Source organism: Bombina bombina, chromosome 7 (genome assembly GCF_027579735.1).
Source record: "Bombina bombina isolate aBomBom1 chromosome 7, aBomBom1.pri, whole genome shotgun sequence".
NCBI classification, from domain to species: domain Eukaryota; kingdom Metazoa; phylum Chordata; class Amphibia; order Anura; family Bombinatoridae; genus Bombina; species Bombina bombina.
Window position 1 is genome coordinate 364440792 of NC_069505.1, and position 15365 is coordinate 364456156.

Genomic DNA, 15365 nt, shown 5'->3' on the forward strand with positions numbered 1-15365 from the left:
CTGCTTAAATTCAAATGACTCTGTTGATGCGCGTTTCGCCCCACAATACTTTGCGGTCAGGGCCTCGTCATATATACATACACAGTATACACATACATGCATATATACAATACATATGCATATATGTGTGTGTGTGTATATATATATATATATATTTGTATATATATATATATATATATATATATATATACATTATCTCACAAAAGTGAGTACACCCCTCACATTTTTGTAAATATTTTATTATATATTTTCATGTGACAACACTAAAGAAGTTATGCTTTGCTAACATGTAAAGTAGTGAGTGTACAGCCTGTATAACAGTGTAAATTTGCTGTCCCCTAAAAATAACTCAACACACAGCCATTAACGTCTAAACCGTTGGCAATAAAAGTGATAAACCCCTAAGTGGAAATGTCCAAATTGGGCCAAATTAGCCATTTTCCCTCCCCTGTGTCATGTGACTCGTTAGTGTTACAAGGTCTCAGGTGTGAATGGGGAGCAGGTGTGTTAAATTTGGTGTTATCGCTCTCACACTGTCTCCTACTGGTCACTGGAAGTTCAACATGGCACCTCATGGAAAAGAACTCTCTGAAGATCTGTAAAAAAGAATGGTTGCTCTACATAAAGATGGCCTAGGCTATAAAAAGATTGCCAAGACCCTGAAACTGAGCAGCAGCACTGTGGGCAAGACCATACAGTGGTTTCACAGGACAGGTTCCACTCAGAACAGGCCTCGCCATGGTCGACCAAAGAAGTTGAGTGCACGTGCTCAGCGTTATATCCAGAGGTTGTCTTTGGGAAATAGACATTTGAGTGCTGCCAGCATTGCTGCAGAGGTTGAAGGGGTGGGGGGGGGTCAGCCTGTCAGTGCTCAGACCATATGCCACGCACTGCATCAAATTGGTCTGCATGGCTGTCGTCCCAGAAGGAAGCCTCTTCTAAAGATGATGCACAAGAAAGCCCACAAACAGTTTGCTGAAGACAAGCAGACTAAGGACATAGATTACTGGAACCATATCCTGTGGTCCAAAGAGACCAAGATAAACTTATTAAGTTCAGATGGTGTCAAAAATGTGTGGCAGCAACCAGGTGAGGAGTACAAAGACAAGTGTGTCTTGCCTACAGTCAAGCATGGTGGTGGGACTGTCATGGCCTGGGCCTGCATGAGTGCTGTCGGCACTGGGGAGCTACAGATCATTGATTGAACCATGAATGCCAACATGTACTGTGACATACTGAAGCAGAGCATGATCCCCTCCCTTCGGAGACTGGGCAACAGGGGATTATTCCAACATGATAACAACCACAAACACACCTCCAAGATGACCACTGCCTTGCTAAAGAAGCTGAGGGCATGTCTCTAGACCTAAACCCTACTGAGCATCTGTGGGGCATCCTCAAATGGAAGGTGGGGGAGCGCTAGGTCTCTAACATCCACCAGCTCTGTGATGTCGTCATGGTGAAATCCATGTCCAAGAGGGTTAAGGCAGAGCTGGAAACTTATTGTGGCCACACAAAATATTGACACTTTGGGCCCAATTTTGACATTTCCACTTGTTTTAGACATTAATGGGAAAGCAAAAGTTATTTTGAGGGGACAGCAAATTTACACTGTTATACAGGCTGTACACTCACTACTTTAATTTGTAGCAAAGTGTCATTTCTTCAGTGTGGTCACAATAAAATATATAATAAAATATTTACAAAAATTTGAGGGGTGTACTCACTTTTGTGAGATAGAAACATAGAAACATAGATATTGACGGCAGATAAGAGCCATAGGCCCAGCAAGTCTGCCCGACCTTACCTAACAGTATAAACTTATCTAGTTCGTAGGATAGCCTTATGCTTGTCCCATGCATTTTTTAAGTCCCCCACAGTGTTTGTTGCTACCACCTCTTGAGGTTTATTCCATAAATCAATCACTCTTTCTGTAAAGAAGTGCTTCCTCAAATTACTCCTGAATCTACTACCCTTTAACTTGAGCTCATGACCCCTTGTTCTTGAATTTTCCATTTTATGTAAAATAACCACAACCTCAGTTTTACTAAACCCTTTAATGTACTTGAAATTTGCTATCATATCACCTCTTTCCCTTCTCTCCTCTAAGCTATACATATTTAGGTCATTGAGCCTATCCTGGTAAGTTTTATTTTTTAGACCATGTACCATTTTGGTAGCCCCCCTTTGCACTGATTCAAGTTTGTTAATATCCTTCTGAAGATATGGCCTCCAGAACTGCACACAATACTCAAGATGAGGCCTAACTAATGATCTATAAAGTGGCATAAGAACCATAATATTTCTGCTGCAAATACCTCTACCAATACATCCAAGCATTCTGCTAGCCTTACTCGCTGCATTACTACATTGTTTACTAAGTTTTAAATCATCTGAAATAATAATTCCCAAGTCCTGTTCCTCATCTGTAACAGTCAGTAAAGTGTCACTGAGTCTGTAATTAACATTTGGATTTTTCTTCCCTAAATGCATTATTTTACACTTTGCTGTGTTATACTTTAGATCCCAGTCGTTTGTCCAATCCTCCAATTGTTGTATATCACTTCTCATTTTGTCTACCCCCCCTGGAACATCCACTCTGTTACAAATTTTTGTATCATCTGCAAAGAGACATACTTTCCCCTGTAGCCCTTTGCTGATATCGCAGATAAATATGTTAAACAAAACAGGCCCCAGAACTGACCCCTGAGGAACACCACTAGTAACAGCCCCCTCTGCTGAATGAACTCCATTTACTAAGACACTTTGTTTTCTGTCCTTAAGCCAGCATTCCACCCAGTTCACAATTTTTTAATCTAGCCCAAGGAGATACAGTTTGTGAATTAGTTTATTGTGTGGGACGGTGTCAAATGCTTTGCTGAAATCTAGATATGCTACATCAACTGCTCCACCCTTGTCTAATACTTTTGTTACATAATCAAATAAGTCAATTAGATTAGTCTGACATGATCTCCCTGAAGTAAAACCATGCTGATTTTGGTCCTCTAAATTGTTTGTCTTTATGTAAGCCATAATTCTTTCTTTTAAGAGGCTTTCCATTAATTTCCCTACTACTGAAGTTAAACTAACTGGACTGTAGTTGCCAGATTCTTCTCTGCTGCCCTTTTTATGAAGAGGTATTACATTTGCTATTCTCTAATCATCTGGGACAGCTCCTGTTAATAGTGACTGATTAAACAGATCAGTTAATGGGATCGAAGTTCTTTTAAAACCCTTGGATGAATATTATCAGGACCCACTGCCTTTTTAAAATTTATTTTTGATAATGCTAACAAAACCTCATCCTTTGTAAAAAGATTACTGTTAAGCTTGCTTCTATTTTTCGTAGCATCCCTTAATGTAGACATTGTATCTTCACAATCTTTTGTGAAAACAGAACAGAAGTAATCATTGAGACAGTCTGCAATCTGCTTATCTCCTTCTATTATTCTACCATCAACTGATTTCAATTTTACTATTCCTACCTTATTTTTTCTTCTTTCACTGATATATCTAAAGAATGTTTTGTCCCCATGTTTTACTGACTGTGCTATCTTCTCTTCTGCATGAGCTTTAACATTCCTAATTAACTGCTTAGTCTTTTTTGTTGGAGTCTCCATATTTTCATATCATCATCTGCTTGTGTGTGTCTGTAATTTTTATAAGCTATCTTTTTTTTGTCTTTACAGCATTTGCTACTTGTTTGGAAAACCAAATTGGTTTCCACTTTCTTTTACTTTTACGGACATGTCTAATACAGTGTGCGGTTGCATCTAAAATGGCACCTTTCACAAATTCCCACTGTTCTTGAACCCCTGTAATAAGAATTTTCCCTTTTAAATAGTTTTTTAGGTATTCTCCCATTAATGAAAAATCTGCCGTCCTAAAGTCTAAAACTTTTGTTTTAGTCTGGGTGGACAGTTCCTGCACATGAATACTAAACCAAACAGATTGATGATCACTGGATCCTAAGTTCTCACCTACAGACACATCTGAAACTGTATCACTGTTTGTAAGTATTAGATCTAATAGATACTGTATATATATATATATATATATATATATATATACACACACACACACACACATATATATATATATATATATATATATATATATATAATGTTCATATTTCCAGTTAGATTAATAAATGACATGATTCATATTTAATCATGCTTTTAACAGAAAGTACTATCTATCTAGAAAAATAAATAAAAAATAATGAAACTAAATATAGTATAACTATATCACATTTTGATAATGTTGTTTTTCATACAATACAGCATTTGTGTGTATTATATAGTATAATTATATAGTAAGAGAAATAAATTACACATTGCAACTGACTGGGTACAACCCAAATTATTTAATGTACAGCCAGTAAAATCTCATGGGATATGACTGTTTCTGCCAAGATGTCAGATAAATAGAAATAGCTCAACATTGGCATAAGGCACTGAGATATATATATACACATGCACGTGCACGCGCACACACACAGACACACAATATATATATATACAGGTAGCCCTCAGTTTACGCCGGAGTTAGGTTCCAGAAGGAATGGTTGTAAATCGAAACTGTTGTAAATTGAAACCCAGTTTATAATGTAAGTCTATGGGAAGTGAGGGAGATAGGTTCCAGGCCCCTCTCAAAATTGTCATAAGTAACACCTAATACATTATTTTTAAAGCTTTGAAATGAAGACTTTAAATGCTAAACAGCATTATAAACCTAATAAAATAATCACACAACACAGAATATATAATTAAACTAAGTTAAATGAACAAAAACATTTGTTAAACAGCATTATAAACCTAATAAAATAATCACACAACACAGACTTCACTTGCATTTCTCTGCAAACAGTTCTTTCTATGCATTCCAATCTGGACTGATTTATAGACAGGAAGATCTTTTTTTCTTTTGAAATCTGCTCTATAACTCAGGTCTGGTTAAACTGATTAATTTCAGCTTGCTTGGCTTTGCTGCAACACAAGCGGATAGCTCCACCTACTGGCTATTTTAATAAATGCACTGCTTCTCAATGTTTTTCAATAGCAGTCACATGACTGGAAAAAAAGGTTGTGATTCTGAAACAGTGTAAATTGAACCGTTGTAAAACGAGGGCCACCTGTGTGTGTGTGTATATATATATATATATTATATATATATATATATATATATATATATTTATAACAATATAACAATTATTACTTTAATTTGAATTATGATTTTAGTGTAAGTTAAATACAGTCAATGGAAAAAAAATAACATAGCAATGCCAGAGTTTAAGTACTAATCAATCGTAGCTACTCTAAAATTATTATTATTTTTTATTTTTTTTTATGGAGTTGTTCATTTATCCAAAATTTTGTACATTGATTAAATGCTCTTAATATATAAAATAAGGTGACTTTAAAAACATTCATATCTCAGCAGGTGCTGCTCTTTTTCACCCAAACACCCTAACTAGACAATAGAATCTAATTTCAGAAATATTGTAGCAATGTTTTTTGTTTTAGGTCTTGCTAATCATTTCTCTGTTCTTTACAGAACAGTGAAGTCAACATTGCAACATTCATGATTCAGATAGAGCATGCAAAAAACAACCCCCCAATTTACTTCTATTATCAAATTTGCTTTGTTCTTATTCTTAAATTTAAATAGATATGAAACCTAAAACTTTTCTTTTGTGATTCAGACAGAGCACTACCATTTTTAAAAAAAGTTTCCAATTTACTTCTATTATCAAATTTTATTCATTCCTATTATATTGTGTGTTGAAGAGATACCTGGGTAAGCATCTGGAGCACTACATAGCAGGAAATAGTGCTGCCATCTTGCGAATAGATAACATTCTTACAAAAAGAACATTTATGCTTACCTGATAAATGTATTTCTATTTTGACACGATGAGTCCACGGATCATCTTAATTACTAATGGGATATTCACCTCCTGGTCAGCAGGAGGACGGCAAAGAGCACCACAGCAGAGCTGCCAAATAGCTCCTCCATTCCCTCCCACTCCAGTCATTTGACCAAAGTTAGGAAGAGAAAGAAAAAGCCAATGTGCAGAGGTGACTGAAGTTTACAATAACCCAAAACCAGTCTCTAAGAACAGGGCGGGCTGTGGACTCATAGTGTCAAAAAAGAAATACCTTTATCAGGTAAGCATACATTTTATTTTATTTTTTAAGACACAACAAGTCCACGGATCATCTTAATTACTAATTTGATTCAATACCCAAGCTAGAGTACACAGATGATAAGGGAGGGACAAAACAGGGAACCTAAATGGAAGGCACCACTGCTTGAAGAGCCTTTCTCCCAAAAACAGCCTCAGTTGTGGCAAAAGAGTCAAATTTGTAAAACTTTAAAAAAGAGTGAAGAGAGGACCAAGTTGCAGCCTTGCAAAACTGTTCCACAGAAGCTTCATTTTTTAAATGCCCATGAGGAAGCAACAGCCCTTGTGGATTGAGCCACAACTCTCTCAGGAGGCTATTATCCAGCAGTCTCATATGCAAAAAGTATGATGCTCTTCAGCCAAAAAGAAAGAGAAGTAGCCATGATTTCTGTCCCTTACGTCTTCCTGAGTAAACCACAAACACAGAAGAAGACTAATGAAAGTCCTAGTCGCCTGCAGGTAAAACTTTAAAGCACGGACCACGCCCAAATTGTGTAAAAGTTTCTCCTTCTTAGAAAAAAGACTAGAACACAAGGTAGGTACAACAATCTCCTGATTAATATTCTGATCAGAAACCACCTTAGGAAAAAATCCTAATTTGGTACGCAAAACTACCTTATCTGTATGGAAAATAAGATAAGGAGACTCATACTGTAATGCCGAGAATGTTGACACTCTCTGAGCAGAAGAAATAGCCACAAGAAACAAAACCTTCCAAGATAACAACTTAATATCTAAGGAATGCATAGGCTCAAACGAAGCCCCTTGAAAACTAAATTAAGACTCCATGGAGGAGCAACTGGTTTGAACACAGGCCTGATGCTGACCAAGGCCTGACAAAGAGATTGAAGCTCTGGGACATCCGCCAGACGTTTGAGCAACAAAATAGACAAAGCCGAGAATTTGACCCTTTAGGGAGCTTGTCGATAAACCTTTCTCCAAACCCTCTTGGAGAAAAGACAAAATCCTAGGAATCCTAACTCTACTCCATGAGTAACCCTAGGATTCACACCAATAAAGATATTTACACCAAATATTATGGTAAACCCTCCTACTTACAGGTTTACAAGCCTGAATCATGGTCTCTATGACAGAATCAGAAAACCCCCGCTTGGATAAAATAAGCGTTCAATCATCAAGCAGTCAGCTTCAGAGAAACTAGATTTGGGTGAAGGAAGGGCCCCTGAACCAGAAGGTCTTTCCTCATTGGAAGTCTCTAAGGTGGTAGAGAAGTCATCTCCACCATATCTGCATACCAAATCCTGCGAGGCTAGACCGGTGCTATGAGGATCACAAGGCTCTCTCCTGTTTGAAGGAAGAAGAGCAAATGGAAGAAACAGGTATGCTAGATTGAAATTCCAAGGAGCCGCCAGAGCATCTGTCAGTTCCACCTGGGGGTCCCTGGACCTCGACCCGTATCTCGAGAGCTTGACATGAGATCCAATTCTGGCTGACCCCACTTGAGAATTAGATTGGAGATGAAAGGTCTGCCTGCTCAGGAAATCCACCTCCCAGTTGTTCACACCTGGGATGTGAATCGCCGACAGGCAACAAGAGTGGGCTTCCAACGACTGGATTATTTTGGCTACCACTGTCATCGTAAAGAACTCTCCCTGATGATTGATGAAAACCACATAAGTTATGTCGTCCGACTGAAACCTGATAAACCAGAGTGAGGCTAACTGGGACCAGGCCAGAAGGGCATTGTAGATTGCCCTCAGCTCTAGAACGTTTACAGGAAGAAAAGACTCTGACTGAGTCCAAACTCCCTAAACCTTGAGAGAGTCCCAGACTGCTCCCCACCCCAGAAGGCTGGCGTAGGTTGTCACAATCACCCAAGATGGCCTGCGAAAGCAGGTTCCCTGGAAGAAATGATCCAAAGACAACCACCACTGAAAAGCTACCCTTGTCTCCTGCTCCAGAATTAATCGGGGAGACAAGTCTGTACAATCTCCATTCCATCTATAGAGGAAGGAGAACAAAAAAAAAAGCTTCACATCCAATGACTGGCAATCCAAAACAAGTCTGAAAGATAAAATTAACACAAAGCAAAAAGCAGACAATGTGAAGCGCCAAAATGCTAGTTATAATGGCTTAAAATTTAAAGTTTAAAAATTAATTATATATAAATAATGAGTAGTCTCTAATTACCTATTAATTGTTTTTATAAACTTTTGCTTTTTTGCACATTATATTAAAGCTGGTCTATATTGCTGTGGTTATTTTTATAGCCACTTTTTTGTCGAATTATCAAAAATATATGGATTAGAGACTACTCATTATTTATATATAATTCATTTTTAAACTTTAAATGTTAAGCCATTATAACTAGCATTTTGGCGCTTCACATTGTCTGCTTTTTTTTTGTGTTAATACAATCTCCATTCCATCGCCTGAGCATGTTTAACTGCAGAGGTCTGAGATGAAATCGAGCAAACGGGATTATGGTCACCATCAGCCCAATTACCTACATGCATTGAGCCACTGATGGCCGAGGAGAGGACTGAAGGGCTAGATAAATATTGAAAATCTCTGATTTCACGACTTCTGTCAGAAAAATCTTCATTGATAGGGAATCCATTATGGTTCCCAAAAAAATGACTGTCAGCCGCTCTGGAATCAATCCGGGATGTAACCCAACTGCTAGCGTGAATTGAAAGCACACGCTAGCACACTGAGAAATATCCAGGACGTGACCCACTCAGGAAGCAGATTAGAAGATAACAAAAATGAATATTGTTCCAGAATGCAGGAAAGCCACAAAGGATAAAACGTCCCTTTAAGTAGTACAAAGAACAAAAAGGAAATGCTCTTACTTTGAAGCTTCTGAAAAAGGTCCTCTTTAGCAGGCTTGTAAAACAAAGGAAAAGTTCTCTTTTGCAGCTTGTAAAAGTATAATGTCCCTTTAAGCAGGTTTATAACAAACAGAAAGGCAAAGTTCTCTTTTGCAGCTTGTAAAAGTAAATGTCCCTTTTAAGCAGGTGTATAACAAACAGAAAGGCAAAGTTCTCTTTTGCAGCTTGTAAAAGTATAATGTCCCTTTAAGCAGGTTTATAACAAACAGAAAGGCAAAGTTCTCTTTTGCAGCTTGTAAAGTAAATGTCCCTTTTAAGCAGGTGTATAACAAACAGAAAGGCAAAGTTCTCTTTTGCAGCTTGTAAAAGTAAATGTCCCTTTTAAGCAGGTGTATAACAAACAGAAAGGCAAAGTTCTCTTTTGCAGCTTGTAAAAGTAAAATGTCCCTTTAAGCAGGTCTTGTTTAACAAAGAATAGGTTTAAAGGTAAAGGCCAAAGCAAGGTCAGGCAGGCAGAAGTCGGCATCCAAATATCAGCAAAAGGTATAGGCAAAAGACAGGGTCAGGCAAGCAGAAGTCGGCATCCAAGTGTCAGCAAAAGGGTAATAGCTACAGGCAAGGTCAGGCAGGCAGAAGTCAATGTCCAAATATCAGCAAGTAGGGATTAGGCAAGAGGCTTGGTCAGGCAGGCAGAAGTCGGTACACAGAAGAATAAAACTGATATGGTACTCACAATCCAGGGAAACAAACAAACGGGCCCAGATTCAGATCTCCCGCCGAGATTTAAAGGGCAGGAGCGTAACCGTCATCAGAGGGGTGTGAGAGAAAGCGTCATGTTGCTAAGCAACATGACGTCAGAGACACAGAGGAGTTCCGGGAGCCGCGGCGACACGGCGATGAACGGAAGCGCTCATGACAGCACCCCCTCCTCAAGGGCCCCTCCGGGGGACAGGACCAGGTCTATCAGGATGAGTCTTGTGGAAGGTCTTGACCAATATTGGAGCATTTACTTGATGAGCAGGTTCCCAAGAACGTTCCGTGACTGGATAACCCTTCCAATGAATGAGATAATACAATTTCTTGCCCCGCAATTTGGAATCTAGAATATGGCTGATCTCAAACTCAGGATGTCCATGCACCAATAACGGTGGAGGTTTAGAAAAAGGCTTAGAATACCTGTTAATCATCACAGGTTTTAAAAGAGAAACATGGAATACCGGATGGACTTTGAGAGACTTGGGTAAAGCTACCCGATAAGCAGTGGAACATACCTGACCCAGTATTCGGAAAGGACCCACATATCGTGGTCCCAATTTGTTAGAAGGTTGTTTCAGGCGAAGAAATCGAGAGGAAATCCAAACTTTATCACCAGGGCGATATTTGGGAGCCTTTTTCCGTCGAAGATCCGAAAAGAACTTGTAACGTCTAGAAGTTACAGAAAGAATACGATGTATCTTCTGCCAATGTCGAGTTAATCTTCGGGCTGTAAGATCAGAAGCAGGATTCACTGTGGAGGAAGTATGCAAAGGGAACGTTCTAGGCTGATATCCGTAAGCTGCATGAAAAGGAGAAGTCTGAAGGGAGGAATTGTACCGGGCATTATGGGCCAATTCAGCCAAAGGAAGGTAAGAAGTCCAGTTAGAATGATAATGATCCACATAATGTCTAAGATATGTTTCAAGACACTGGTTTACTCTTCAGTCTGACCATTCGATTGTGGGTGGTGAGAAGTAGAGAGAGATATAGTAGTACCAAAATGTTTACAAAGTGACCTCCAAAATCGAGAAACGAATTGTACCCCTCTATCTGAAACAATATCAAGAGGAAATCCATGGATTCTTACAATATGTAGAATAAAAAGTTCAGAGAGTCTTTTGGCAGATGGTAATCCTGGCAAGGGTACAAAATGAGCCGTCTTAGTGAACCTGTCGACCACCACCCAGATAGTATTGTTCCCAGTGGACAAGGGAAGATCGGTAATAAAGTCCATGGATACATGAGTCCAAGGCTGGTGAGGTATAGGCAATGGTTGGAGTAATCCTGAAGGAAGTTGGCGTGGAGTTTTGTTCATGGCACATTGTGTGCATACTGAGACGTAATCCTTCACATCTTGAGAGAGTGTAGGCCACCAGACATGTTGTTTGAGGTTTCGAGTGGTAATACTGATGCCAGGATGTCCAGAAAGGGGACTATCATGAGCCCAAAATAAAATCTTGGAACGAAGGCGTTCAGGAACAAAGAGTAAACCATTGGGAGGTTTACAGGACAAAGGAAGACGCTCTTGAGCGGACTGTAATTCTTGTAACCAAGAAGTTGTTAACTGGGCAATGACTTCATGAGGTTGGAGAATGGTACCAGACTCAGGAACTGGGGTATCTTGAAATTGTCTGGAAAGTGCGTCTGCTTTAATATTTTTTGAACCAGGTATGTAAGACAAATTATAGTGAAACCGAGAGAAGAATAAGGACCAGCGTGCTTGCCTGGAATTTAGTCGTTTGGCTGTTTGGAGATACAGAAGGTTCTTATGATCAGTAAGTATAGTAAATGGCAAAGAAGTACCTTCCAGCCAATGTCTCCATTCATCCAATGCCATCTTGATGGCAAGCAACTCTTTATTCCCTACGTCATAGTTAAATTCGGAAGGAGTGAATTTTTTAGAGAAAAAAGCAACAGGATGAATCCTTCCAGTCTCTGGTATTCGTTGAGACAGAACCGCTCCAGCAGCAACAGAGGAAGCATCCACCTCCAGAATAAATTGAAACTCAGGATTTGGATGACGAAGGATAGGAGCTGAGGAAAAAGCTTCTTTGAGAGATTCAAAAGCTTCTATAGCCTCAGACGGCCATACTTTACAGTTTTGTCCTTTTCTTGTGAGAGAAGTAAGAGGAGAAGTAATAGTAGCAAAATTCTTGATGAACTTTCTGTAATAATTGGCGAAGCCTAGGAAACGTTGTAAAGCCTTCAAAGAATCAGGTCTAGGCCAATCCAAAATGGCAGAAAGTTTAGTAGGGTCCATTTCGAATCCAGATGCCGATATTACATAACCCAGAAAGGGTATGATTTTTTGATGGAAAGAACATTTCTCCAGTTTAGCAAACAGATGGAATTCTCTTAGACGTTGAAGTACTTTCTTGACGTGGTGCACATGATCTTGGTGGTTCTGAGAAAAAATTAAGATGTCGTCCAGGTATATGATAACAAAAATATTCAAAAAATCACGAAAGATCTCATTTACAAAATGCTGGAAAACCGCCGGAGCATTGCATAGCCCAAAGGGCATGACCAAATATTCATAATGCCCAAATCGAGTGTTAAAGGCAGTCTTCCACTCATCTCCTTTGCGTATACGGATCAAGTTGTATGCACCACGTAGGTCGAGTTTGGTGAAAATGGTGGCTCCCTGAAGATAAGTAAAAAGTTCAGGAATAAGGGGCAGAGGATAACTGTTCTTGATGGTAATCTGATTCAATCCACGATAATCAATACAGGGTCTTAATCCGCCATCCTTTTTTCCCACAAAAAAGAAACCAGCCCCTACAGGGGAAGAGGAGGGTCGAATAAATCCTCTAGCCAGATTGTCTTTTATATATTCTTCCAGAGCCATGTTTTCTGGTTTAGAAAGTGGATATGTTTTGCCTCGAGGATAGGCAGCCCCAGGAAGGAGGTCAATGGGACAATCAAAAGGGCGATGAGGAGGAAGACGTTCCGCTTCTTTTTTGGAGAAGACATCCACAAAGTCATGGTAATGCATAGGTAAGGATTCCGGAGTTTCAACTGTGAGAGCAATAGTGAGTGGTAACTTAGTAATCTCTTGAAGACATTTAGTCTGGCATGTAGATCCCCAGGAAGTGAGTTCACCGAAAGTCCAAGAAAAAATGGGATTGTGAATCTGGAGCCAGGGTAATCCCAAGATAATGGGAAATTGCGGAGTGGGAATGACATCGAAACAAATTGTCTCAGAATGAAGTATTCCTACGGTGAGGATTAAGGGTTGAGTAGAAAACTGAATGTATCCAGAACCCAAAGGATCTCCACTGACCGTAGAGACTGAAATGGAATACTCCTTCTTTAGTAAGGGTATAGAATGAGTAGAAACAAATGTAGAGTCAATGAACACACCTCCAGCACCAGAATCAATTAGGGCTTGGGTATAGATCTTCTTTTGTCCAATTAGAAGAGTTACTGGAACAAAGAGTTTCTTGTATAGGGAATGACCACTATTTTGGCTTAACTCAGTTCCCTGGACTAGAGTTAAGCCCTGGCTTTTACTGGCCTAGTAGGACAATCCCTTAATAAATGTCCTTTAAGGCCACAGTACAGACATAAGCCAAGAGTCCGTCTTCTTAAGCGTTCAGTCTCAGTTAATTTTATACTTCCTACTTCCATGGGTTCAGCCTGATCAGTAGTAGGAGAGGCTGGAGTGACTGGACTAGAAAAACGAGGAGCTAAACGAAAAGGAGTTCGAGTGGCAGTCCTCTGTGTTCTATCCTTTTCTTGTTGGCGTTCACGAAACCTGGCGTCGAGACAGATACAGAGATTTATTAAGGCTTCTAAGGACTCTGGAAGTTCACGATACACCAATTCATCCTTGAGACGCTCAGAAAGTCCTTTACGGAAAGCGGCTCTGAGTGCTCCCTGATTCCAAGTGGTTTCAGAGGCAAGGGTGCGGAACTCAATTGCATATTGAGAGACTGGTTGATTTCCTTGACGTAAATCCAGGAGAGTTGCTTCAGCAGCGGATGACCTTCCAGGTTTATCGAATACGTTTGAGAATGTAGATAGAAATGTATCAACATCCAACAGTATAGGATCATTCTTTTCTAGCAAAGGTGACACCCAAGCCAAGGCTTTTCCTTTCATTAAGGAAATAAGAAACGTGATTCTAGAAGAGGCAGTAGCAAAGAGAGTAGGGCTATTTCGGAAATGAAGACGGCATTGATTCAAAAAGCCTCTACATTCTTCAGGATTCCCATCATATTTATCCGGAAGAGGAATCCTGGGACTTAGTTGTACCTGAGACTGATTGTTAGGAATCGGAGGAGGTAATGCCTCAATCGGATTTGGATTGGGATTAGGATTGGGAGGTGCGGTAGCAACCAAATTTTGTAATAGAGCAGTAATTTGATCAAGTTTAGTGTCCAGAGACTGCAAGTGAGTGGCATGAGAACCCAAGAGCTGTCCCTGGTGAGCCACGGCCATAGATAATTCAGTGGGGTCCATTTTTATGGCCCGTTTGTAATGTCAGCCGCTCTGGAATCAATCCGGGATGTAACCCAACTGCTAGCGTGAATTGAAAGCACACGCTAGCACACTGAGAAATATCCAGGACGTGACCCACTCAGGAAGCAGATTAGAAGATAACAAAAATGAATATTGTTCCAGAATGCAGGAAAGCCACAAAGGATAAAACGTCCCTTTAAGTAGTACAAAGAACAAAAAGGAAATGCTCTTACTTTGAAGCTTCTGAAAAAGGTCCTCTTTAGCAGGCTTGTAAAACAAAGGAAAAGTTCTCTTTTGCAGCTTGTAAAAGTATAATGTCCCTTTAAGCAGGTTTATAACAAACAGAAAGGCAAAGTTCTCTTTTGCAGCTTGTAAAAGTAAATGTCCCTTTTAAGCAGGTGTATAACAAACAGAAAGGCAAAGTTCTCTTTTGCAGCTTGTAAAAGTATAATGTCCCTTTAAGCAGGTTTATAACAAACAGAAAGGCAAAGTTCTCTTTTGCAGCTTGTAAAAGTAAATGTCCCTTTTAAGCAGGTGTATAACAAACAGAAAGGCAAAGTTCTCTTTTGCAGCTTGTAAAAGTAAATGTCCCTTTTAAGCAGGTGTATAACAAACAGAAAGGCAAAGTTCTCTTTTGCAGCTTGTAAAAGTAAAATGTCCCTTTAAGCAGGTCTTGTTTAACAAAGAATAGGTTTAAAGGTAAAGGCCAAAGCAAGGTCAGGCAGGCAGAAGTCGGCATCCAAATATCAGCAAAAGGTATAGGCAAAAGACAGGGTCAGGCAAGCAGAAGTCGGCATCCAAGTGTCAGCAAAAGGGTAATAGCTACAGGCAAGGTCAGGCAGGCAGAAGTCAATGTCCAAATATCAGCAAGTAGGGATTAGGCAAGAGGCTTGGTCAGGCAGGCAGAAGTCGGTACACAGAAGAATAAAACTGATATGGTACTCACAATCCAGGGAAACAAACAAACGGGCCCAGATTCAGATCTCCCGCCGAGATTTAAAGGGCAGGAGCGTAACCGTCATCAGAGGGGTGTGAGAGAAAGCGTCATGTTGCTAAGCAACATGACGTCAGAGACACAGAGGAGTTCCGGGAGCCGCGGCGACACGGCGATGAACGGAAGCGCTCATGACAATGACCCTTGCATTTGGGACTAAGGAACTCTT